We start from the raw sequence: 23,687 nt of genomic DNA, 5'->3' as shown, positions 1-23,687 counted from the left end.
AAGGAAAACAACAGTGAGGAGAGAGGGGAGGGAGAGGGTTGAAGGTGGAGGGGGGTGGTGCGGGGTGGGGAGATGTTGAACTTGTCAAAGAACTCTTTGAAAGAGCGGTCACACATTGGCTGAGGGCGAAGTTAGCCAGGCCGTCTGTGACCTTTGACTGAGCGCTCACCGTTCTGGCGCGCTTGATTGCTGATGGTCTGCGAGACAATTTGATATCGATCTGAGGGGGGGGGGGGAGCCAGACCTGTCTGGCACGTTTAGTAATAGTTGCAGAGAGAGTTATGGTCCCAGGTCGTATTAAACTTGGCAAGCGGCTGCTGATTATTCCATAAGATATCAGAGGGGGCTGTCTTCCAGTGAGGGCCAGTGCTGTGTGAATTAACCATCTGTCACAATAAATGATTCGGACAAAAGTCTCTAAAAGGCTAACGGGATGGGCACGAACTCTGAAATGTACATTGTGTGTGTTGCGGTCATAAATAATGTGAACACTTCCTTCCTCCACCGCTGAGGGCTATTATGTTACAATAACATGTATCGCACATGTCATTTTCATGTGTTTGCCACATGGCTATAAGGTTTCACAGTTATTAAGAAAACCCATTGGTAGAGATGGCATCTGCAGTTTCACTGCAAAAATGCATTGTATGGTTTCAGAAATGAGTTGAAAGCAAATGCACCACCGCAGTCTCTGGTTGTGACTACAAGTTTCTCTTTTTTTCTCTGATAATTATTTTACAGAGGATATTAGTTGTATTTTAGAATATGAAACTCATTATGATGACTGGTAAAAGTCCAATGCAGCCTTCAGTTACAGCACTATTCCCTAAAAATTCATTAAAAATATTCAGCAAATATGTTTTGTAAGAAACATAATGCTGCCTCTGTTACATTTTAGTTTGGGTTAAATATTGAAAAGGTCAATTATGACCCAAGTGTCTTAAGTTGCTGAACATGTGATGCAGGACATGAACCACATACGGCATTGTGTTTCCTCCAAAAGTCATTCTTCAAAGCAATTTAGTATGTAAATATATTTTGTAGGAGATAGAGTTGTAATTTGTTACAGGATTTATAGTCTGTGTATTAAATAGAGCGGCGTTCTTTAGAGTACATTCAATAAATTTTGTTCTCCTGTCTAAGCAAACAGACTCAGGCATATCACAATAAAGCTGTAGCTGCACCTTTTCTGCAGGCGTATTAACTAAAGTATATAAGCTTGTTTCATTGCAATGACATGGCCTTTGTTCATGCTACAGTGTTCACAATGTATTTTTCCTGTTATGCTGTGATTCGCTGGCAGAGGTGACAGTTGTATAACACTGCACATTCAGCCAAAGACACATCTCAGCTTCCCAACCGTACCGGTCATCTCAAGGAGCTCCTCTTTATATCATATGTCTTATTTAAGTGGTCTGGCTTCACTTCCCCGTAGAAGGCCATGTTTTCACCCCCACCTAGCCCACCCATAAGCACAGGCTTATGGGTGGGCTAAAAATCCGGCTGCAAATATTAGTAGGAGATGCGGATTACCTGCAGATATTCCCACATATCCCCCCTGAGCGCCACTGGAGGAAGGTATGCAACGCACTAGACCTGCCAATGATCACAGAGGCTGCTGTTCTGCTAAAGATTACGAGATTAGGGGGATAACTGGGGTTATAGGGGTCACAGGCCCATGAGGAACGTGTGCAGCTTTCCACGTATACATGCATGGAGGGTTGAAGATACAGAGGTGCATTGTGCATTCATTAGATTATGATGCAGACAAACAGTTTAAAGTAGGGGCTTAAAAACAGGAAAGACTCTGGGTGGCCTTTCAGGTGCACTGTGAAGTGTAGCCTACATCACACATTCATTCATAGATGGCTGAGAACGTTTGTTAATAGCAAACTTAAAAAGTAGTGAAGTGCGAATAGTTATTTTTTGTCATTCAGGGTTTTGCAAGTAAACGTCCCGTTCATTTTTTACAAAGACGATGTGAGGTGATTGACAGTTGAAGCACTTCTAAGGCTTGAGTCTCTCCAATTGAAGATTAGCATCTGGAATAGAAAATAGCTGTTTTTTTCATCAAATGTCAAAAGGTACAACCCTGCATACTCTACACAAAAACTGCAGGGAAGAAGTCAACTTAATTTCCTAAGATGCAGAGAGAAGAACCATCTAATCACAGAGCGTACCATTCTGTTGGGTGGGCCACTAACTTCGAGCTGAAGCTACATACTCTGCTTTGTAGAAACCTGATAATGCTTTCAGCTGTTTGAAATAATTCAGTTTGGGATTTTGGGTCAATTTAAGATGCAGTCAGTAACTGTTGCAATAACAGACACATTCTGTATCCCCTTAGAGATGGCAGCTGAAGCTCATGGGTATTCTATTAGAGCCGTCTTCCACAAAAGTTGAAATAATTAAACATTCTGATTCTATCATGAACCTATTATATAACTCAATTGCTCAGGAGACTGTGATCAAAATAAAGAGGGTCCTCCCACTTCACTTGATTGACACTTTTAGCTGTAAAGTTTTCTCACATTAACAAGGTCAGGCATTATTATGTTGTCTCAAATCATATATGCATGAAGAGTTGAGAAGAATTCAAATGTTTCTCTCCTTCTCAGTTACCAAATCTATCCAGACGAGACCAAACCCTGTGGTGCATGCCTCTTGTGCTGGCAGCTACAAGTGTGGCCAGCTGGCATTCCGGTTTACACTGTTATTTGAACTGGTTTCCATAGTGCTTAACTCTAACTTTTAATTTGAAATTACAATACGCCTCTTAAAGCAGTGAAAGAAAACTAGCCAGGCTTGGGATCTCCATGCGTTCTTTAATTCAGGTCAGATGTTTTTCTGAGCCTGCTTCCCTGGGAAAGGTGGAAGGGTCTGTACTTTGAATGAATGAATGCAGCCCTTTGCAGTTCATCATTGTAGTGGGCAGTTTTTAATGCAGCCAAGAATACCGGCTGCTATTGAGTCGGTATTCTTGGCTGAAGTAAAACCACCAGAGAAAGGGGACGACACTAGGGAACTACATTGAGTATGTCACTATTGTAAGATGAAACCTGCATATATAAAAAAGAGGTTTGCCAAGATGGTTTATATGATTTATCAATGAATCCAATGATTTTATTTTTTAAGGGTTTTGGCCCATCCATCCAGAAAGTCGTAAGTGTAAATAAGAAAAAGAAAATCCCTAAATCTGCAGTTATGTGATTTTTCCACGATAGCGGCAGTAGAAACCCCCGACCGCTGAATACAGACAGGCCTATGTCTACTGCCAGGAGGAGTTTTTCCCCTCAACATCTCACTGCAGAGTAGGGACACCCTGGATAACAGTGTCTATGTTTTCGCTGTCAGCACTTTTTGAACGTGGAGTGCTGTATTTGGCAAGCAAAGCATGCCACCGCCTGCCTGCTGTTTGTCATTTCAGGCGGCAAGAGCACCGTCTCCCCCGCTTCCTCAAGCAGCCAAGGGACTTTTCAAGGGATCTGGGTCACAGGTTTAGGCTCTATTTGAGAAGAAATGTACTCCACAGACACCGAGTCTGTCTGTTCCCGACTGAATTTATGTCAGTGAAGTTTTACTTACAGTCGATGCTTTGGCCATTGATGGTCTACTGGAGTCAAAAAAGCAGAAATACTTTAAAAGTGGATCAGCGTGATGCTGTGAATCTGCAATAACATATTTGTTGACTATTTGAGGGCAACGCAACAAGAGCTAAAAACACAAAAGTGATCTATTCTTACCTTATTGGATTGATATGGGGAAAGCATTAGCCAACAGGTTACACATCCAGCTGCAACGTTTACATTTTTTTGTAGTCGTGTTTCTGACCACCTGATAATCTTTGGTACAATATTCCCTTTCCTCCGCCAACCACCAGTAAAATATCAACATTAAGTCCTAATAGGAAATACAGCAAGGTAATTAAAGCTTAGGAGAAACCAGTATGAGTACGTTAGATTTTAAACATTATCCAACCGAAAAACCCAGCCCAGTGTTGCCAACTCTTCTCCACTGAAAGCAGCTAACCAGCTCCAAAAGTTGCTAAACCTAGCAAGAAAGACGTAAAGTTGGCAACACTGACAGCCCGTAAATAACAAACATGGCTATCATTAGGTGGCTACTCCCAGTTGTCAAGCTAGCATAATGTGGAAGACTTGACTTGCAATGAGTGCACAGGGAAAGTGCACGCAGGTAGACCGGTAGGTTGGTAGACGGGCAAGTAGTCCAATCATTTCATTCAGCCTATGACGGTGTGCGACTGCCACAGATACCAGATATTTTGAAACCAACAGACATAATATAATCATATTTTTTAGTAGATCCACTTCATGCCACAAGGCACACCCGGATCTCATTATTAGCTTCTACTGGGGTGCCCTTACGCAAAGTCCTTAACCCCAAGCTACTGAGTGGCCCGTATCAGTGGGTGGACTTGTAGGTCCCAGGTGTGTCTGAATAGGAAATCAGGGTGTTGGTGAGGAAATGCATTTATGCTCAGCAAACATTGACTGGATGAATAATGTCCTTAAATGAAATCTTTGATGTGGTTGAGAGTTTCTCCTCTTTCCGTTTCTTATCGGTCCAGTTCTGTAGTGGTCTCATTGTCCTGCCGCCAGCGGCGGCCCTCCAATAAGAAATACACACTGAAATATTACCAGTTTGCAGATAAGGATTGCCAGCTGTGGGTTACACCATCAGCTTTGCAATGTCATTTTAAATGTTTGGCTTTGTCAATATTTCATTGCAAATGCTTCTTCTAAAAGCCACCATTTCTTTGGCACTTTGTACAGATTTGATATCACCACATTCTCTCTCCAGCAAAATAAATACAGATAACATTTCTATCATGTTTTTTCTTCCCTTATCTACGGAATGAAATTACTTGAATCGAAAAGCAATTTAGCTTCCTTAGCGGAAGGACTTGGTGAATGTTATCAGCTGTTTCTGCACAATGCTTGAAGTAGCTACAGTCTGACCAGCTGGCACCGAGCAAAGCAGCCCCACATGAAGCAGACTGACTAAAACAAAGCAAGAAGAAAATGAGCAATTGCGAGTCAAGTGCATGCCTCTTAGAGCTCCCAGAGCAGAAAATGTACAGTTTATAAATTTAGACACATAAACACAGCACTGTAAATAGTCCCAATGCTAACATTGATACGGGCAGAGAGAAGTGTCTGCCTGGTGCAGTCTAAACATGAAGGGTGGAGTATGTCTGCCTAAAGTCAAGATTACTCACTTGTCAGAGCAAATACCTGTCATTCCCTGTGAGTTAACATTGTTTCCTCAAGCTCCCTTAGTTGTTTTTTTTACTGGGCTGATTGTCGTCCTGACCTACTAACACATCTAGTACAAAAAAAGATGCGCTTACTTTCTTAGCAGCTCTTAATAAGGACTTAAGGGTCCAGAACCTTTACTCAAAACAGAAGCCATTTCCATTAAAAATTGGAGAAATTATACAGTCACCCGAACCCAACCAATGTATCCCTCAAAAACATATTCAGCACAACATATCACATTTCCATTTTTGGTTCAATAATCTGCATTAAAAGGTGCATCAGAATTTGCGTAACACAATGAGTAACACAATTGTGAATTATGTGCATTTTGCAATTAAACCAAGGCTTGTCAAGACAAGTAAACTGTGTTTATCTGGAAGCTAAGTAGTATAATAAATCTATGATAGTGTGAAAAAAAGAGAGCCGTAAAAGGTTGTTTGATCTAAATGCTGGAAACAACAATTATCATTCTTGTTGTTGCAAAACCTCTTAAACACAAGCTTCCATTGATAAAGCAATTGGATCAACTTGAGACTGTGAGGGTTTGACACTTTGCCAGTACGGCTCTGTTTCTACACAAACCCTTCGTTGTACTGTGAGGACCGGTTGTCTTATGGCAACTGGGATTCCACTGGACTAAAAATCTTGGCAGCGAGATGAGCTGACCTTGGTTATCGTCTCTGGAGGGCACGTCTGCATAGCTTGGCAGATGTCATCACCTCCTATAAGAGAGGTTTTTCAAAGTGTCCTGTAATGGCTGGACTCTTCAATTCATTGGGCTTCATGGGCATCAGCTCGCAACTGACTGACAGGGAGCTTGACCCAGATCAAGCTGAAGAATCCCACAGCTGTGCCTTTTATGATGGAATAAGAGTTTCTTGCTACCACTTTATAATGAGGTACAGTTCCTGAATTAAGCGCTGAATTATAAAAGTTAATTGAGAACCGACTGCTAGACACAATGTTAATGAACCAGTGTCTAATGACTCACTGGCCACTTTCTAATGTGTCATTCCTGATAAGCTCTATATAAAGGTGGTAGCCCAACAACCAACCATTAAGTCCTTATGTGCATATTAGCTACTGTTTGTGGTCCATTCTGTTCCTATTTGTGAAAAATAGCTACGTTTTAACCTGTAATACAGCATTTGTTCAAGAATGACTCCATTAATTGAACAACTTAGTCATTATATAAATAAAATCCCTCATAATTCCCCAGACATTCATTCATTCTGAAACTGTATTTTGGCAACAACCTGTGCAAATTAAACATTAATTCAAAATACAGATTATGTAACGACCTAAACATATTTCAGTCTGTCCCCTGCAGAACCATATTTTCTAATATAATCAGGTGTTCATGTTGCATTTCTCCAGGAATTCCACAGAAACACTGTAGACAATGTAGCCACATTGCTTGCTAACAGAAGTCTCCGAGGCCATAGTATGCAAATCCATCAAAATGGCATAAACAAACTCAACCGCTCTCTCTTTCTCGAGTCTCCCTTCCTCTTCATTATGACACAAAGGGTTCCTTATGTCTGTAACCGAGCTACTAGATTCATCCGATGCAGCGGAGACATTTCACGGTTATCAAGCGCCATCATTAATGATGCTAATTTTAGAAAGCAGCAATGAGAGTTACTGAAGCTTGACACAGTTTTAGAGCACACACTCCTCAGTGCAGCTATGATATGCATGTCTAGTTGGGAGGAGAATGAAATGAAAATGTGACTGTAGTTACAGCTTTTTAATAACTTCTAAATATTATTGCGCAAATAAAAAAGCGTGTGCCGTGTTTACAGAATGCCTTATGGTACATTTAATGCTCCTTGGAATGTGCTCAGTTAAGCTAAGATAATAAGCTTGATTAATAACACAATGAATGCCAAAACGTATTTGAAACCCCATCATGTATTCTACACAGTTACTGAATGTATTTACACTGTACTGCTGCTCAGGTTTGTGCTCAAATCAGATCTTAACACAGAAAGAATTTACAAGGAAGTACAGATGGTGGCTTGCTTGTCAAATGTTGGCTTATTTCTCACCTCACTCAGTGGTGGAATGTAACCAAGTACATTTACCAAGGACTGTAAATACTAATATGAGGAACGTGTACTTTACTTGAGTATATCCGTTTTATGCAACACTGTAACTCTACTCCACTACATCTTGGAGGGAAATATTGTACTTCTTACTCCACTACATTTATCTGACAGCTTTAGTTCCTAGCTACTTCCTGTCCAGTGAAAACCATGTATCTCCAGATGTGTTGATTTTGAATTAAGTGTTTTTTTCGTTTGGGAAAATTCGCCAAGATCTTAAGCTAAATAAACTATTTAAAAAGAGTCTTGGATCAGTTGGAATATGCATTGTCACAAAGTTGTTTTTCTGAGCTCATGAAAAGTTTAGTTTTTAGAGATATGTGCTTCTCACTGGACAGCAACGCTACAAAGATATGATAATCTCACTTATGTAAAACAAATCAGAATACTTATTATTAAATTTGAACACCTGATATGGGATTTGATACATGACACTGATACATGACTATGTATTTCTAGTAAATGTCCGTAATAGTAACTTGTAAACCCACCAGTGCACTCATCTTTCCAGTTGATGACATTTCAGGTCCTGTACATCAATCCTCAACCAATGCGGTCTTGACTTTCCACAGCTGGTTTAGCTTCTTTTTTCTTTTTTTTTAAGTCAGTACTGGTTTGTTATTTACTTTTGTGTGTCGTCAAATTGTGCACCGGCTCTGAAAAGGTAAAGGCTCATTTCAATAATTAATAAGCTTTCGATCTACACTCACTTTGATAGTTTTAACATCTTCTGTAAGTAAACTTCAGACTCAATGCTTAAGCAAATCAATATGTGTATTTTACTGCCGCCTCATGTACCTCAGGTTCAAGATACTACTGGGGACACTGGTCTTGTTCGCTTGCTAGAGCTCATGTATTCATAGTAAATGTAAAACTCAATAGAATTTCCTTCTTTTCTTCATGCATTTCTCATGTAGCATGCGGTGCATCCCAGCAGTGTATCATCACTCAAATAATGTTTGTGGAGAGACCGATTTGTTGCTTTCACTTTCCATTTTGCTAAAATACTTACAATACTAACTCATAAGTCATGCACGCCAATGGCAATCAAACAGCCACTGTTTCTTTATGTGCCATCGGAGGAGAGTGAGAAAAGCACCAGAAGCTATTAAATGGAGATGTGAAGTATCCCAGCTCTAATGCATTTACGGGGGGTATGGGGGGGGACACACCTGTCTCAGTAATCGTCGGCATAGCTCCTTCCCATGCTGGCTGGATTATGTCACCTAGCACATGGTGAGATGTGATATACGACACTGTGCCCGTGGCGTACAGAGACGGTAACCCAATCACACATACTATTTTGAGAATGTATGGCTTTTCCCAAAGCACAAGTAGGTTTTTCGGTGCAGACTGGATACACTCTGCCACACATGCTTACACTCGGATCCCCATGGGAGGCTATCCATTTCTATGGAATGAAAATGCACATTATGATTGAATGATTTTGCCAACTGTGTGTGCGTGTTTGTGTGTAGCTGTCTGCACATTGAACAGGATCTGCAACAATCTCCATTTATTAAAATAAGAAGGAAATTACTCTTACTCAAGCCAGCTCCTCAATAATACAGGATTTTCCGTGGTGCTGGAAAATGTTTTGTCTTGGAGCCACTATCTTGGTATAGCTTCTACTGCTGGTGATCTGGAACTTTACCATAACACTTAATAAAAAAGGGCAGTTGATACCAAGGGTAATGGAGGACATACTTTAATACCATTCAAGGATTTTTCAAAATTACTTTTTAAGGGCAGGGGTATACATGATATCCTGACCTGTGGCTTTGCCTTTTCTGTTCAACTCCCAATTGTTCATTGCGGAAACTGTTGTGGAGATGTGATACAACGTGCATTCTGTAACTTTGTTGCAGCACGAGGAGCTGCTGTCCTTGTATGACGTAAAAAATAACTTGGCAGCCCTGACTGATTTACTGGAAGAATGCACTTGATTCATTCAACAGCTTTATGCTGAGACACGTTGACTCTTTCAGTAAGCCAGTTGAAGATGCCCAGTTATTTTTCACATTTGGTCCTCTTGTTACTGGGACATCTAGTTGACCGCTGAACTACAGCAGTGACACTCTTTCTGCAAGTCCTTGCACTGTGTGCCAGCGCGTACAGCGAGTAGCTGGGTTTGTCTCTGCACACGATGCCATGCGAAACGCTTATAAATGCATCCTACTTGATGATTAAAAGGGTATCTGATTCTGGTTGTGGTTACACTTGGTGCCGAGGTGTGGAGATGGAACGGCTCAGTGCCCAGATGGTGCGTGACTCAGCACCAGTTGAGGAATACGACACATGACAAATCCAGTCAAGTGGTGAAAACACAGGCAAGTATAAAGAGGATCTGGAATTACACAATTTCACTAGATGGTGTAATCAGAGGATGTCAAATAAGCTTAGAGCTGGAAGTAATGTGATATATGCCAGTTGGTTGATAGTTTTCTTTTCCCCATGAAAGCCCACCACAAATCATCACATCAGCCAGTCTAGGACGTACTGGGCATGCTGTAATGTAATGGAAGCTAGGTGTGTTTTGGGTTATATTATTAGATGGAGAATCTTAATCTTAAAGGCGTTTGGCTAGCTATAGGCATTTCTCACAGCAGACATTTTGACTTGTCGTAACAGGGAAAAGCACAGGTGTAACTAATTATCTCAATTATGGCTCAACTACATTTAGGTGTGCCAGTAAGCCGTGCCAATGGGTCTGCATGCACAACACAGGGGTCCTAGAACTGGCATAACTAAATGTGGCGCAGCCTTTATCAATGTTTTTAGTTGGACGTGTGATTGACAAGTGGAATGTTTCACTGTGACAAAGGTCTATTCAGTGTTGTTGGTGACACAAAACAGTCTTACAGCTGGAGACTTAAGTAGAAACAAGAGTGTCTTGAAATCCTTAAAAAAAAAAGTGCTTTTTAAAGAAAATCATGTTGTGTAAATTCAAGGCCTTTGATCTTGAATGTCAAAGAAAGTGTTCTTGGTCTGGAATGCGCGAGTGTGTGTTTCCATCCAGGTGATAATTAACATGACTTTAACTGGGCAGGTCGCCACTCAAGTCTGCATTGGGCATTAGGAAAAGGAAAACATTAGTGTTTTCATTATGTTTCCAACCTTGGCACATTTGCTGAATGTTAATGTGCAAACACGGTTGCTGTCTTCTGTTCTGTCAGCAGATGTCTTCAGATTTATTCGCTTTTGTCGGGCCTAAATCACACACTAAACATTCAGGGCTGTAACACATCAGTGTACACAGCAAACCTTTTTGAGCACCATGCTCACACCCTCAAACATCAAGGAAAACGACCTGATAATACCATTTGTTTAACAGTTCATCCGTGAGAAGTACAGTACAAACATGCAATAATATATAGAGATATGCATGTTCTTCTACAGAATACCACCTTAAAGCTCTTTGCAAGGGGTCTGAGCAGAATTTAAAACATGTCACTCGCTCTCTTCATATCTTTCCAAGATTTTTTCACTCCATTTTCTTCTTCACAGGGAAGATTGTGTGATAACAGCTTGAAAGGACACCTTCTGAATGAGTAATGCTGAGAGAAAGACAGACTCTGTCAGAAGAGTATGACAGGTTACCAACCAGTTAGTAGAGAAGGTGTTAACTCCCCTCTGCCCCCTCTTTTTTCTTTTCCCTCCATATCTTACATCTGTTCAGCAGCCTCTAATTAGGGCTTTTACAGACGACAGCATTAAACTGGCCCCGGAACCACGCCAACTAATGAGATGCCATTGACAAGGCAGATCTGTCATGCACGACTCAGTTTGTCAAAATCTATCTTTCATTTTCTGCCTTGACAGCCAAAGTTTGTGCAACACTTTTTCTGCCTTCACACCTGTTGACAGGCCTTAGCCAAGACTTAAAGCGGGTCACCGAGTTGGTTTGTTTTTGGCGCAGTTTGCAGCATCGGATGCTTGTGGTGATGGATTTTCTCAGGCAGATCATTGACATGTTTGTATGCTGTGGACATGAAGCATGTTTCACCACTCTGTTGCTGCCAGTATTTCTATGATGCTGAACAAAGTCAATTCATCACTCTGATCTTACAAAGCCTTTTTTGCTTACAAATACAGATGAGAACAGAAACCCTCATTAGCTCAATAGTTGCATATCATTCATTGTTTTACATGCTATTACCTTTCAAAGAGGGCACTGAAGCATATTAGGAAATTCCAAAACACAAGGATTTTGTGACCAAGCATTTGTAATAATGAGACCATAACTTGAATTCACAATAATGGGGTCTTTCATCGTCAAAACGTGGTCATTATAAATGTAAATAACTACTCTTTTAAAATGCCCTGAAAAATGTTTGATAGTTAAGAGAATCAAACAAATGATGGTGCATTGAAGACTACCATATCATTATATGAATGAATATAATTTGAAGGAGAAAGATTTTGGGGTACATGAAAAAGGCGATTATCCTCATTTATTGCCAAATATGGGCTATTGTTATTATTTCAGGGCTGTGGTTATAATAACCCTTTAATACATACAGTGTTGTTTCTAAAAGGATAAAAAATATATATCTAATGTATTCACAACACAAATGAGTTGACTTAAAGTGCTTATAATTGACAGAAATAACTATTTTGTAGCTATTCGAGGACAATTGATCTGTTTCAATTGTTGTTTGTGGAGTCCTGATTCCTTACAACTTTCACACACAGTACTTTGATCCATTGTTAATATCAAAATATTGAGTGGAGCACCGTACAGTAATAATACTTATTTCTTTGTATGATGGGTCTATAAATATTCAGCCTTGGTGGTCTAATATAGAGCAGCTTTTCCTGATCATTCGCCCAACAATTCACTAGTAAGTAATGCATTTGTGATTTATTAGAAACAAACTCAGCTTTTGCTCATATCAATGCTAATTACTAGTTGCTCCTGGCCCCAGCTTAAAATATTTACCCAGATGTACAAATCCACTTTGCAAGCACTGGACAGAAAGGCATGTGTTTTGTAACCATTTATCAGGAAGTAATTACACGACTATTGTTCCTTAAGTGCAGCTACATGAGTATTCATTGTTTCCAAAGATAAAATAAGGCTTTCAGTGGCTTGCTGTGTTTTCCCATTTCTTGTCAATGTTTTTACTGACAATTGCATCGTACAGCGGGGTTATGTTTAGAGGCAAATAGACACAGATGATTAAAAGGCTTTCTTCATGAGGTCTTGGAGGCTTTGTGGGAAACGGTGGACAGTCAGCGGCGTAATGATCTATTACTTAGACTATTAAAAAGGCAAACTGGGAGGTTAATGCTTAGCGTCTCCATTCATTTGTAATTTCTCAAAACAATTCCCCAAACAGACAAACATACATACAAATAAAACCCACTAAGTTTGGTGACATCACATCTGTCGTAAGCAGATATTAGTCATGGGGACGAGTGTGTGTGGAAGATGTAAAGGTGATCGGAGGTAAAACAAAGGGCTACTTGCAGTTCAGGTGACTTGATTAAATTCCCCCCGTTAATAAGATACTAATGGTTTAATTGGTTGCAATAGCATCTAGACCAACTGATTACATACCACTGGGTTTATAAGGTGTTCGTGAGTGAACAATTGCAATGATTTTCTGCGGATAATTTGTATGAATGAAGCTAGGAGGCTAACTAGATATGTCGGAAGATGATGCCCCTCGTCTTAATCCCACCTAAACTCTGGTCAATTGTTTCCTTAGTTGGTTGGTCAGTTGTTTCGGGGAAAACAGCTCTCAACACCAAGCCTATATAAAAATTACAGATTTGAAAACAAATCTGTAAAGGGCCTTTCACACAACGGCACGACTGTGCCCTGAAACATGTTTTTTCCAATGGCTTGTGCTTTGCCACGACCGTGATGTGCACTGAACCCAGCGATGGGCTTTCACAGAGGACAAACCCTGTCCTCTGTGAAAGACTGAAGGACTGCAGTGGTCAAAGCCATAGTACTTCTAAGATCAGTGAGAGTAAAGAGGCAGAGGGAGAGATGAGGCAATAGTGAAAGATTACAATTTTCAGAGGTCGTAACTTTGCTTTCTAAAACTTGTACACACTCCTTTGTATTTCTGTAAACAGTTGCTATAGTGTTTAAAACACAAAACATTTGGAAGCCCTTGGATGAATAGCTCAATAGAGAGCTGCTCTGTGAGCAGCATTGCAATTATACAATAATTGTATTCCCCTCTTTTATGGGAATTAACCTGCAGACACTAAGTCACTGCCCTCGCCTCCAGACGTTTCCCTCAGAAACATCAATTTTCTCATTTTCTAATCCTCAAATTGCTACTTATGTCAACTCTGAAGATCCAGGTACAAACTTGCTCGGTTTACCAAAGCCAGCCCTTTGGCAAGTTTTTATGCTGGGATGTATTCACAGACATTGTTCCCTGGAGTTTGGAGGGCATGCTTTTGGTTTTGGCATTGATGCTGCAAAGCGGTAGAGTGGGTGGGTGCACGGCGGTGACTGAATTATTAGCAAAGGAAGCTTTTGACCAGGGGGTCGTCAGTGTGAATCCCGTGAGACTGTTTGGGCAGTGAATTAGACACACTCCTCACCTCTTTCAACAGCTGTCGTCACAGTGCATTTGACCAGAGCAAGAAACCTGTGCTGTAGTGGGTTGCAACAGGCCTGTGTCTGTGTGAGCGAGAGCACGAGGAAAAGAGCAGTGGTGCTCAGCAAACCCTCCTTTGGTAAGAGGTTGAAAGGAATATACTTTCATTACCCTGAGTTCTGCACTGCAACTCTTCTCTAGACAGCTGGGCCAAAAGGTTACGAAGGCTTGGTGGGGTGGCAGTAATTAGAGATCCAGGGCAACCCACTTAAAGAAATCGATCTGTATCTGGAAGCACAGCCAGATACCGGAGAATTTTACTCTTAAACTGCCACAATTAAAATGTTCTTTTCCTTGTCTCGCTTGTGTCGCTGTTATTTGGATTAATCATTCAATTTGCTACAGCTGAAAACCTTCTTAGACCTTTGACGGCTTTATAAGATGTGCTTGTATTGCTGCAAGCGTCTTTAAAAGGCAGTCCAGAGGTTGTTTGCTGTGTATGGGGGGGGGGATTCCAGGCAGCTGTTGTGATTGGATAGATATTACTTTGGGCAACAATGCTCTAATTTCTTAAGAGAAAAAAAATGTAGTACAGCAAGCATTAAGATTTCTCTGTTACTTGGATTTTCAGGATTTAAGATAAGATTAAAGTAATAGAACAAGTGTAGGACGATGTGTGAAAACAGATTCACTCAGTGTGTGAATTTGGCCGTTGTCCAAGTTACAACCTAGGTTTTATTGAGAGTCCAGCTCAGTTATGTGCAGCCCCAGATCACTTTAGAAACCATTAGCTGGAAACCTTATTGACCTCTTCCAAACTTCATTGCAGATTCGATTGTTTCTGTCTCGGAGCCATGAAGCTACAAAGTAGATCGTGATCAGCTATCAATCCTCTCGGCTACGTTCATTGCAAAACCTGCGTCTTTGATCAGTCCTAATCAGTGTCTGGATCTGGTATGGCAAAGCTGTCCTCCAATCTAGCCTGCCGCAGATCAAACTGTAATTTTCTCCAAACATCCAGCTGTCCAGCTCACAGATGTCACTACAAAGCAGCCTGGAGCGTCCGTCCACAGCTGTGGAGAGAAGTTTAAAAAAGATGTGGTTCATCTGTCAACGCCTAGTACCCAGCCAGAAGGGGAAGCTAAGTTAGGCCCGTCTCCAGTGTTTGTGAGAAACATCTCAAAGCCGTTTTACTTTCTTTTTTTGGTGCTTAACTATCATTCCATCTACTTAATAATTAACTTTGATATTGATGGATGACAAGGAAATTGAGGTTGATATGGGGCACCCTGCAGTAATGTGGGTGGAGACCTTGATTGTAGAGTCTCACAAGTCTATATACTGTTGTAACTTGTTTCGTGGACCTACAGTCAAACAAATTAAATATATTTGTGCATTTAAGATTATTGCTCCTTATTGAAGGCTTTAGCAGCTGCTTTGATTCTCTGCCTTACACGCTTCTTGTTTTCTTGCTCATTATTTTCGTGTTTCTGCACCGTATCTCCAAGAGGTCACTTGTTTATCATGGTCAGTAGCATTGTGATGAAATGTCCAATTGGTGCCATGCTTTTCTTTTTCTGTGGTAGCAATAGCTCTTTTGCCACCTATCCATTTTATTATTTTAAAACAAATAGATTTTTGATGCTAGCTAAAATTCTGTCTCATAAATAATGCAACTGAGAGACATCAAAACAAAAGATTATTTTCAGATATTTTTTACTTCAAATAAGAAAAACTACATTTGCTTTTTATACCAGAATACCAGAGGGTCAAATCAAATAGACGGCTCTAGTGAAAAGACTGACATTCAATCTTCCTTTCTCTTAATGCCAAAACACAAGTGTTGGCACTAATTGGAGGCTCCGGGAAATCATTCAGGGCAAGAAAGCATTGTAACCTGAGGAGAAGCTGTTGTGTGGGGACGAGTTTCAGTCGCTGTGCTTAACGGGCCAAAGCCTGAGGAGTTGAAAGACTTCAGTTTAGCTCTGGTGTGTCTGCTTTTCACACAACATCACATGTGTTTGCACACTTCTGAGCATTCACTATCATTTTGTGACTTTACAAAATCTTATCACAATTTGTAATCGTGTCAGATAACACATTGTGCATTGCATTATGGGTACATTTCATAGCAGTTATGGAAGTTAAATCCTTCATGAGCTCGAGGGCTTCTGATGTTATTCAACTCTGGCTATTTTTGACAAGAGAATAAACTCGATGTTGGCTTATGTTTTGCTATATGGTTTACTTTTACACATATTACGATACAGTTTACAATATGTTGTAATCCTAAACCTAACCTTACACTGACCTTAAACTAAGTCTTCCAAAAAATTGAAAGCTTTACATCATGAGGACGTGAAGTTGTCCCTATTTTGTCCCAAAAAGTAAGTCCCCAGAATGTGAATGTGTAATCAGTTATATGTCCACACAAGACGGGTAAAACACAGCCGCAGACACACACACACACACACACGTGTTTACTTAGATCACTTTTGGGGACATTACATTTTTTTCTTACCCTAACCTTAAAATAACCCTAACCTTTACCAATGACTCAAAAATCAGCTTTTCATCACCAATAACTGGTCTTTGGTCTGAAATGTGTCCCTTAAGGTTGCCTATGTTAGGAACACACACATACAAACTAGTGGGATCGGGTGAGGACATCTGATATGACCTGCAGATGTTTTGCTTTGCCTCTGCAGCAGGTGCCAACAGATGTCCGTCGTGCCTACTGGGCCAGGTTGACCTCATGGTTAAAAAGAGACCACCCTTCGGTCAGGCAACCTCTGAGGGCTGCACCCCTGCTGGAAATGATCTGGTCTTCCTGAGCGGGTCATTAACACCCTGACCCCTTCAGGGTCACTGGTCTGGCATCCCTGTAGATAAAGGGGCATGGAAATGGAGCATTGCATAGCAGGGATCAATAAAGTATCACATTATTACATTACGACACCGCAAACCCAAGGGGCTCAGTCCTTTTACAGCTGGGACTGATTACATTTCTTGTGACCTTTGACATCCTCACTTAAAGGGCTTTCACAGGTCCTATTTGTCCACCTGTTGAATTCAGGACTGGAAGTTCAAGAGGTTTAAAAAGTGAAGTCGACATAAGAGGGAGATGTACTCTGGCCAGCAAATGCAAGATTATTAGTGTGAAGTTTGCATTTTTTTATCCACTTTCTGTTGGTGTAAAAAGGGGAGGAAACAGCTTGACTAAGAGCCCTGCTACTGTTTGTCTTGATGGATCTTCACAGGTCTGGTAAGCTGTCTGGCATGCTCTTATCTTCCATCATGACCGGTGATGTAATATATCTGTCATGGGTCTCATCACGCACAGACACAAACTGTTCTCCATCATACAAACCTCTGTTTCTCTCTTTTGAGGCGACGCAGGTTAAAAAGGTTGTTTTGTATTGCTGTCCATTGAATGCTGTAAATCCTGGCTAAATGTTAAGTCATTTAACAATATTTTTATTGAATAGATATTATTTATACTGTGGCAAACATTTTGCATTGTGGAGCAGTTGCAGATGATAGGACAGTTAGTATAGGTGAGACCCCTAGAGGTTGCAAAACTGCATTTGCACATACCATAGCTGTGTTACTGGAGCTTTCATGACACATAATAATATGCATAATATCAAATACTAGAGTTTCATTTTATATAAAGTTATACGAATTGTAAATGATTGAAAATAGACTAAGTAGTAGAGGTCATTTATATTTACTTTCGAATAACTGATATGATAAAGAAATTGGCAAAGTCAATTAGCTTTGGATCACACTAAATACCTGAATAAATGATCTTTCACAGGGGAAGAGGATATTTTGTGTATTGCATTCCAGACCCCAGAAAACATGTTGGCATTGTAGGTTTCTGCAAACCATGGGATATGTTGAATATTTCTGAACTAAAAATACGTTACTTACAATACTTTGTATCACGCTGACAGAAACACAAAATACCAAGTGGTTAAATGTTATGGAACGATTGGTTTGGTTTCGGCAGCAAAAGTACTTTAGAAAAAAGAACATAAGTATCAGTCATTTGTAAAAACGTACAATACCAATATTTTTTTCCTGAAGACTGGATTGTGTATTGAAATGTACTTAATGCATGCCAACATACATGCATTAAACAATCACTAGATTATTAAGACAAGTGCCTGTTTTCGTGAGCTCCTGCTATGTTTCGGCCCTTATTCAAGCAACCTCTGCAGGGAATTTGGGTGTCAAACCTGTCACACCTGCTTCCTCATCAGTACAACACACAGGAGCATGTGCCTGGCAGATAAAACCACTGCAGAAGGGTCCAAGCAGTCAAACTATTCCTTAATGGTATGAAAGATTCCCATGGCGTGTTTCAGCCCCTTTTTTCCCAACTGACTGTAAACCCAAAAGCAATAAATATCCTAAGCAGGGTGGGGAATTTACTGCACCTGTAGTTACCAGTGCACCGTCTTAATAAGCAACAGGTGTTGGAGTGATTGCATCGAGCCTGAGAGGCATGCAGCAAAAAAAATGGAATTCTTTGTTGGGTACAGTTTCATCACCTGACCAAATTTTTTCAACTCCGGGCCTCACATTCATTTTGATCAGCAGGTAACAGGGCTAAAATTAAAAACAATCTGGATTTAGTGTCACAGTGACTCGGCTGTCGATTACCGGACAGGAAATAGCTGTCGTGAATGGTTATCCATGATGCATGAGGCTGCTGGGAGAACACAATGTAGTACTGGACCAATATTTAGCCCTTATTGTGTGAAAAAAACATTTTGGCTAATTTACTGGGCTAATACAACCCCAATGGCAGTGTAATCCATACCAATTTGATTTGGCCCTCGTAGTTTTACACGTTTTTTTTTTGGTGTTTTTTTATTTTAATCTGTACCAGTTGAAGTTGTAAATAATAGCTGTTCACCTTTTAAAAGTATCTTATATGACCTCATATTTGAGGCAGGCAGAGATATTTATTGCTTTCTCAGGCTGAAATGTTCCTACTTTTCCAGAAGAAAGGCATAGTTATGTCTACTATATCATGTGGTATGACCACCAGATAAACTCCAAAGCTAAGTAGTGGGACATTGTAATGATATCCTGTGAGGAGAGATGAATTTAGTGAGCCTAACAGAAGCCAGAATGAATGGTTCTCATGACTCCCGCTCTTTTTCTTTTACGAGGAACATGCAGCAGTCTGGACAAGGGGTTCTCATTAGTTAATCTCAGTTTGAGGGCATTTAACATGTATTAATGCATCTGGGTATGCATGCATGTGAGTCTGTGTGTGCTTTAGCTTTCTTGGAGGGGTGGGGTTTTGATTGTGTGTACATTTGCTAATGTATGTGCAGTCTTCTGTGTATATTAGTATGTGTATTACTCTTTTAATCCTTCTATAATTTTGCTGTGATCATCACTAGTATTTGTAATTATTATCTATTAAATAATAATAATTGTTCAATGCTTGTGTGCACTAATTTAACAGTGTGCACATGGTTCTCTTCATGTATGCACCAGTGTTTTGGCAGGGGAAAGGTTAATGTTTAACAGCATGAGTGGTTCACCCACTAACGTGTGAACAAAGCACAATGGCTGCACTGTATAGGCTCCTATTTATTCAGAGTCACTTCCTCCCTTAATAGTCGGCTCTACTTTCCTCACAGAGGGAAAAAGTAGGTCAAGGAAAAGTCATGTTTGAGGTAATTCACTCTAGGGGACCGCTACTCTGATCATTAGATGACATTGGTTAACCTCGAGAGTGAGGTCATATTCAAGTCAAAGTTACGCCCAGGATCCGACTGGTAGCGTGTCTTTGCATTTTGCAGTACACAGGTGGTAAATCAGAGAGGAAGGATATCAATGGTAAGTTTGAAAAGAGAGAGGCATGAAAAGACTATTGTTCATGATGAAGATAAAGAAAAGCTGAAGGAGAAAAAATAGGAAGGAGGCTGGTTTGTGGCCTTATGGATCTTGATCAAAGATTGGTTTGCTGCCCTACTCTGAAGGAGCACGCTCTTATGGAGTTTCTGCTTTGATGCATGTGAACAAAAGATCCACAGCGAAGAATCACACGGATAGTTCATTCTTGAGCTTCATGCACAAAGACCTGAACAAGAGAGGAATGCAAACCCGTTGTTCCCTCACCTACTGCAATTACTTGTGATGAGTGCATTGAGGATTAAGCAGGATATTTGCAGACTCTTTGGATTAAGCATGATTTGATCCATGCAGATCTGTGGAAAACCTTTTCATCAAGACCTATTGCTTTCATGTCCAGGCATTTATTTCTGCCCCCCTTTCTCTGCAACAGTCACCTCGGATTTTCCTTTCACATTCCAGTCATCATTTACCAGATTGTCCCAATGAATTATGCACAGAGAGTCCTTAAGAGCAGACATATTATTTATAATTGTGCAAGTAGATTTTTTTTTTGTCTTGGCCACTTCTATTAATACCATATGTACCTGCTATCACACGTGCAATGCAATACATCTGGACTTGTCTATTAAAGAATCACTTTTTTTCACATTATTCACTTTATGAGCCTGTATGTTGGAGCCCACAGTAATGGGGATGTAATTAAAAAATGTCATTGTGATGGAGGGCCGAGCTTTAATGGCATGAAACATATCGGCTTGTTTCCTCCTGAACAAGCAAATGGATATAAAAACAGTCACTCAAACCTAGAGTGTTGCCTCTACTTGCACCAAAGATTAAAAGAGCAATCAGCCATTTATTTCAGTACTTTCTGCAAAGAAATCAAATAAATATTGACTTCCGGGGCAAAAAATTAGGTTGATTAATTCGATTTATATGATCATGTCGTTAGTAACCCTGTTAAGAGGGTGTAGTCCTGAACCACAAAATAAAGCTTTTAAGGATGTTTTATACTCCAGTGCTACATATGTCTACTTTATATCCTCAAGGAGTGCATGTATTATTTTTCAATAAGTTTGATTTGTCCGAAGATGGTGGCCCTTACTTGGTTTGTATTTAGATAGATAGATAAAACAACAGACTAACGGTGTTATAGTTTTGTGATTTTGATTGATTTTGGCAGAGAAACTTGAGGCCAAACTCTTCTCAAAGCCCGTTCATTGAGAAGTCATGACTGTCATTCAATCTGTTCCCACCTGGCTCACCACCAAACCAAAATGAAAACATCAAAGTGATATCTGTAATCTGAAGTAATTGTTTCATTAAGTGTCATCGTTGTTTCATCTATTTAGACTATGTGATCGACAGAATCCGTGGGGATGCCAGCAGAGTAAGTGCGGATGTCAAGTTACATCTTGATTAAAATGCTGTTTTTTATTGGATCAAAGAGGGGTTGGATGCCTATCAACAAAAAAAAAGAGCACAAAATGAAAAGGCACTCCAAAAAGAAGGTTCACTGATGCCACACATTTTTGCATAGCTAGATTTATATTATCTCATGGGAAGGCGTCTCTTTTAAGGACCCTTTAAGGACATTTTGTGTGTCATGTTACGCATTTTAAGCTTTTTGCAGGCAATTTAACGCTTTTCTCATTCCCAACTCATCGGGTGAGACCAGGCTGAACACATTGCAAAGTCCATGAGCCTTTTCTCATATAACATTTAAAGTGAAGATATATACTGTTTGAAAATATGAACAATAATGCATGAATCTAAATATAACTCGCTCTACACTACAATAAAAAAATACATTTGAGCCAGCTTTTGTCTACCCCTGTCTGAAATCAAGAATACATTATTTCAAAAGTCACTAAGAATTGTGGGTGTTGAATCTGCCACCTCAGTCAAATTGGTACTGGTTTTAAATGATATAACACTGAGAAACAGACAGTACCCTGCTGAAGTTGGTTTGCTCACTCATTTTCGGTGACCACTCCTGAAGACAGATTTGTTGTCTTTGGAACCTGTACTGAGAGACTCAGAGTTGCTGTGGAACCGTTATTTGACATTATACAGGGTGAGAACATGGCACAAACTTAACCTGCCTGTGTTTTTGTTTCTATTGTAAGCAGAAAAACAAACTCAGAATGAATCAGCCTCAGGGTATGAATCACCTTACATCAAATTTATGACAAAATAAAGAGTAATTAAGATAAAAATGTGTTCCTAATATAAATGTGTCTAACAAGTTGCACTGGGGAAATAGTTACTCATCCGTTTAATACACTTATACAACAAACCTCCAGCAGCATGCTCCTTCTCCTGAGTGCATTAAACGCCCGCTGGTTCCTTCGACAGCGAGACATATTGGATCGGTTTATGCATACTGAATGATCATCAGTGCTACAAAAATAAATACTGCTTAAACTAATTGGAATAGCCTGGGGATGGGATACATTTATCAGTGTAATCTCTGACACAGAAACAGAAACACAGGTAGCCTAGCTTCACTAAAAGTGCATTCCACCTTCCAAATAGAAAATTGTCTCAAATACTCTGTTTGCACATCTGACATGCAAAGAAAACAAATTGTAGTTTAAAAAAAAATGAGGAAACCGTTTAAATCCTACATTTAAAATTCTGCAGACTTTCATAACTCTGGACGAAACCCAACTGACGCTTGGTTACCAATGTGCTAGCTAACAAGTTGACAAAAGGCGTAATGTTTCACATATGTCGAAGAGTAGCTGTCCACCTAAACCCATTGCTTGTGCTAAGCTAGGCTAAACATTGCATTGAAAATAGTATTTGTGTTCTGAAATTGTCTCGGCCGTGTTGAAATACTGATGAATTCATGAGAATTGTACTAAAAGGTTAGTTATTATGGAAATCGTTGATGCTACTTTCTATTGATTTTGATTGCTTAAAACGTAAAAATGTTAATATCTTTCTTCTCACGTACTTGTATTTAAATCATTTTGACCCGATGAATTGAAAACAGTCCTGCAATCAGCAAGGCTTCACGGTGTTGTCATCGAAGTGGTTTTGAGGCTCAGGTGGAAGCATCCCGGCAGTTTTTCCTCCTGAAGGTGAAGAATCCTGATGTGACCCAGGGGGGCTCAGTGACGAGCTTGGTTGCAGTGATTTAATCCTGCAGCCACTGGTCCCAGTGGGCCCTAATGGCTTTATGAGAGGAGCTTGGTGAAACCCATCAGGCAGTGTTCCCTTTGAAGTACTGAGCTAATATTTTAGAATTGTAGAGTGGTGACAACAACACGCAGTTAAACACAGGCGATAGGCTGTACATACAAATAAGGCAATATACACATTAAGGGCCCAGTGTTTAAGATTGTGTGATATCTAGTGGTGTGTAGCAGACTGCAACCAACTAAACACTGTTTAAAAAAAAAAGCTCTTACTCTTGTAAACATGGCAGCAGTGGATGAGACTGCGGATAGAGCCGATTGAGTTACGTTTCCCTTTCAATTACATCTGTGTAATTACTTCCGTGCTTGTTGCAGATGTATTGATACAGTTTTGGCTTTTTACAGGCAAATATTTTATTGCACGTACAGTATAGGCGTAGTTTCTGTCAACTCAAGTATTCACTTCACCTGGTTCACTTCACCACAGCGGCCTCTTGGCTCTCACTTCCTGTGTGTGTTTGAGTCTATGTGTGTGTGTGTGCAGTTGGAGAAGCTCAGCCCGACAGAGAGAGCAGAGCAGATGTGAGCTGCAGCGTGATATTAAATTACATTAAAACATTAAAAAAATACTAACAAACACCAGTAACGTCGGGGATTATCAATACTCATAATAAAATCATGAGATAAATGCCAAACCAAGGCCTCGTC

The 23,687-nt window shown here is 40.1% G+C and overlaps 1 protein-coding gene across 2 annotated transcripts in view; it reads left to right on the top strand.

Moving 5' to 3' along the window:
• The window catches only part of pdgfc (platelet derived growth factor c), a 41,643-nt gene that overhangs the window by 1,660 nt on the left and 16,296 nt on the right, over window positions 1-23,687 (top strand). The window lies entirely within an intron of this gene.

The sequence above is a fragment of the Anarrhichthys ocellatus genome, unplaced genomic scaffold (assembly GCF_004355925.1).
Source record: "Anarrhichthys ocellatus isolate YVR2014 unplaced genomic scaffold, GSC_Weel_1.0 scaffold37, whole genome shotgun sequence".
Classification (NCBI taxonomy): Eukaryota; Metazoa; Chordata; class Actinopteri; order Perciformes; family Anarhichadidae; genus Anarrhichthys; species Anarrhichthys ocellatus.
The sequence above is the reverse complement of the archived record's forward strand: the minus strand, read 5'-3'. Positions and strand labels throughout refer to the sequence as shown.